The sequence below is a fragment of the Nymphaea colorata genome, unplaced genomic scaffold, assembly GCF_008831285.2.
Source record: "Nymphaea colorata isolate Beijing-Zhang1983 unplaced genomic scaffold, ASM883128v2 scaffold0350, whole genome shotgun sequence".
Taxonomy (NCBI): domain Eukaryota; kingdom Viridiplantae; phylum Streptophyta; class Magnoliopsida; order Nymphaeales; family Nymphaeaceae; genus Nymphaea; species Nymphaea colorata.
Genome location: NW_022204856.1, coordinates 70001 through 74385, shown reverse-complemented (window position 1 = coordinate 74385; position 4385 = coordinate 70001). Strand labels below are relative to the sequence as shown.

Below are 4385 nucleotides of genomic sequence, written 5' to 3'. Positions count from 1 at the left end.
AATACTTGGAATTCAACAGAACCCCTTTTTTCTTCTTGTGGAATAACGGATATGGGCGAATTCTTTACCATACAAATAAATTCTTCTCTTTTTTTCTTTTTGTTCCCACGGATATAAATCTTCCCAATCAAGAATAATAATACCATTTATTTTGTTCTGGTGTACACAATAATCTGGATTGATTCATATATTACTCTTTTTCTATCAAACAAATCAAATGAATATGAATAAATAATAACAATAAATTTATTCAGATACAAGGGATGGTATATTCCTGGGCTCACGAAACAGAATGAAAGGGAAAGGGACCTAAAAAGATTCTGTCGATTCATTCCTAGGTCCAATTGATATGTGACTGAATCTTGTGTATCAGAGTCTAACTGACTGAATCTTGTGTATCAGAGTCTAACTGACTGAATCTTGTGTATCAGAGTCTAACATAAGGTATGTATTTATTTGCATGTTCTCATATACCAGGCGCGTGATAAAGAGGGAAATTGATTGTAACATCAGCGAATTCCAAATTGCTTATACATATGGATCCTTGACATACTGAAACGACTCCCATTATTGGTATCAAACCAATAACGATTCATACAGGCTAAATCTTCTAATCGATGAGTGGGCCAAAGAAACACTTTCCATTTTAGAGAGTTATTTGTATCTGTATCAAAATGCTTATCCCTATTTACAAATTTCTCAAACCCCTGCGCATTAGTCTTAGCTCTATTGCAAAATACTGGATTCTTATTCACAAGGTTCCTATTTCGGTAATTGAAACGGCTTATAATTCTCAATTCTCTACGATGGCTAGGAGATAAAATATGTTCAGGAACAAGCAAATCATAATTATTATTGTCCCCATTCACACGCACTCCTCCGTGTCGTGCAATCGAGCCATTCAAGTCATTCTTATCAATATGTTTTTTTACCTGGTATCCTCGATTAGTTTGGTACTGAACCTTATGGGTCAATGAAATAGCTATGGTTTGATACATAATCGAAATTCCATCCCATTTGATAGACAAACGAACCGGTTCAACAATAAATATTCCCCTTTTTATCAATTCTGGAAGAGACAAATCCTTATTAATCAGCATTACATCTAGACCCATTTCTCCTCTTTGAATAGAGGATATAGCAATTTCATTCGGATTCATAAGTCTAAGCAGTAGACAATATACCTTGATATTATTGGTCATTCTTTGATTGAAAGAATCACCCCATCGGAGTTGAAAAAGAAAATATTTTTTCAAAAATAAGTCTAGTTCCGCTTCCTTCTTGCTCTTGAATTTCTTTTTCTTTCTGCGTTTCTTAATATCTGAACCCGCGGAATTTGCTCCAACATCTTTTTTTGGTTTCTTATATCAGATATAAGATTTCCTTGGTGCTGTCGTTCTTTCTCGTCCCGGTTCCCATTCTCTAATTCAAGATATCCCTTTTGATTAGATTCTACTTTTGGTTTTGGATTAAATCTTTCTTTTTGATTAGATTCCACCTTTGGATCTATATAAAGATCGCTTGTTTTGTTTCCATGAAAATCAAATAGAAGCAATTTGATTGGTATGATCCACGGATTAGTCTTATATCGATCGTAAAGCGGCACAAATTCTGGTAAGAACCAAGGGCGCAGATTCGATATAGTATGATCTAACATTTGTTCATTCATTCCCATCCAATCAAAAAATAACTCTTTTTGCTTTGTTTGGATTTCTTGATGAATTCTGATATAAAGATAAAGAATATCTTTCTTATTGGTCCCAGTCTTAGTAGTTTTCTTTTTTTATTAATGAAAGTTCTGATACCCGTACTAGTCCTAGTTTCAATATTGTTTCTAGGGTAAAAATTGGTGATTCTCAATTCCAAATATTTTCTATCTAGATTTGGATCCCTATCAATTGTATATTTATCTTCTAGGCTATCATTTATAGTTGTAGCATAAAACGATTTGTATTTATGTGTATTGTAATTAGAAATCTCTCCGTGCCTGTTTACTTGTAATGGTGATCCATAAATATTGGAGTCTTTCACATCTTCATAATTAAGATATTTATATGATAAAAGATCATATCTGTAGTGTTTTTTAATTTTTTTTTCGCAACTCGGACTCTTCAATAAGTCCAATTTATATTTATAATAATCCTTTTTACCGGAATGAATTAATTGGTCTTTTTCTTCATATGAACCCAATTTTGGTGAGTCGTTATTTTTAATCGTAAAATGCTGATTGACTTTCTTTCTCCATTTTAGAGGTGCTAATCTAGACCATTTGTCATGGGAGAAATTGTATTGATAATGGCTCTTTAACCAGTTTTTCCATTCACTCATTCCAGAATTCCGCAGTTTCTTGTGTTTTGATTCTGAATCAAATATTCCTCGTGTATGGAAATAGTCATGGAAATAGTCTTTTATTCTATCCTTAATAAAAGGATATGTTCTGTAGTAATGAAATATGGATTCTGACTTATATTTGTTACTAACTTGGGTTTGCAATAATTTGTAAAACACATAGGCTTGAGACAAAGAAGATAAGTCGCAGTAAATCGGTGAATTACTATCACTACTTATATTAGTAGTATAAGTAGAAAGAGATTTTACAGTCGAAATGAAGGGAATTATATTTGGATTCGTTTCATTAGTATCCTTTTCCTTTATTTCGTCATTGTAAGTGTATCCATTTAAAGTATTTTTTGTTGAGTCAAGAAAAAATTGTGCATTGATCCTGTAAATGTTAGTGATACATAGAAGGATACCCATGTATATTCTTTCAATGAAAGATTTCATAAAAGAGTTCCATTTAGAGATTAATGGGGCACTTCTTCTTTTTTTAGATATTTGAAAAATATGTTTCCGTGATTCGGTTCTTTTATTACTAAAATTTCCCTTGTTAGTACTAATATCTATATCCTCAATATCTGGAGTTAGAGGTTTTTTTTTCTTGTCTTTTCTAATCTTTTCTACTTGATCCCAGATTTTGGTTGTCTTATCAGCCAGATCATTAATTTTTCTTTCTATCAGTGAATCATTTGTCCAATCTCCGGATACAATTATAATGGGTGATTCATGGATGATTTTTTTGGAATCTTTCTCATTTTGACTTGGTTCTTCATTTTGACTTGGGTCATAGACTCGCGTCACTAAGAAAAAGAGTTTCTTCACTTTTCTTTTTATAAATAGAACTATTTTGATAATCCATCTTATTTTTTCGTTGAGAATCTTTAGAAAACCTTTTATGTTGTCTTTTATAATTCTTAGAAAGAAAAAACCTGTCTTTTTGACTTTTCTAATTTTTTTTTCGAGTGTTTTATTAATGGGTTCAAAAAAGAAAGGTTTTTTTCGGGGAGAGCCAAAGGGGACTTCTGTTTCCATCCCCCAGATCGTTAAAAAACAGAAATTTTTTTGTTTTTTTCTTAGATCCTTATGATGGGATCGTAGCTTTTTTCTATGCCAAGGTTTCAGAGAGAAAGGAAATAGGATTTTTATCTGAATACCGTCTGTTAACCAATCTTTTGGAAATTCTGTTTCCGATAATTGAACACCATTATATGTGCATTTGACATGCATTTCCCTACTCCATTCGGTCAAATCTTCATACCACTCAGGGAATTGAAATAATAACATACGACCAATATTTTTAACTATTATCAATGAAGGTAATATGATGTATTTTCGAAGAATCGAGTGGGTTACTAATATGGAACTCCTTATTGCTTGAGCAAATATAATATTATCCCAAGTTTCTGCTATTGCTATCCGTTCCTCCTCCTGTCTTTTATCCTCTTTTCTTTTATACTCCTCTTCGTGTTCTTTCTCCATTTTCTCTTTCTCTTTTGCCCCTTCACCCACATAATCAGATGTTTGTATTTTTGGGCTTTTTTCCTCCATCCAATTCCTAAAAATGAGGTTCATCATCCTTGAGATATCAAAAGAAAACAAAGGTGTTTTGTCTATTCTGTCAAAAAAAAGGGGGGAGTGTACATCTGTTTGAAACATTTCCCAAGTGACTGTTTTACGTCTTTGAGCCCGCATCGACCCTTTGATTATATCACGACGAAAATCTGATTGTTGCGAGTAACGTATCAAGGCCATTTCATGTTCTTCTGCTTGATCACCATTTCCTTTTCCTCTTTGATCACCATTTTTGGCTTGATCACCCTTTTTCTTTTTGGCTTGATCACCATTTCCTTTTCCTCTTTGATCACCTTTTTCGACTTGATCATCACTATTTTTTTCTTGATTACTATCGGTGGTATTACTGATATTATCAGTAGTATTATTGATATTATCATTGGTATTAATGATATTATCAGTGGTAGTATTGATGATATTATCATTGGTATTAATGATATTAGTATCCTCATCGGTATCAGTGTCAGTATAAATTA

The 4385-nt window shown here is 32.5% G+C and overlaps 1 pseudogene; it reads right to left on the bottom strand.

The window, feature by feature from the left end:
* Window positions 1-337: 337 nt before the first annotated feature.
* Window positions 338-4385, bottom strand: part of LOC126409472 (protein TIC 214-like) — a 6079-nt pseudogene continuing 2031 nt past the window's right edge.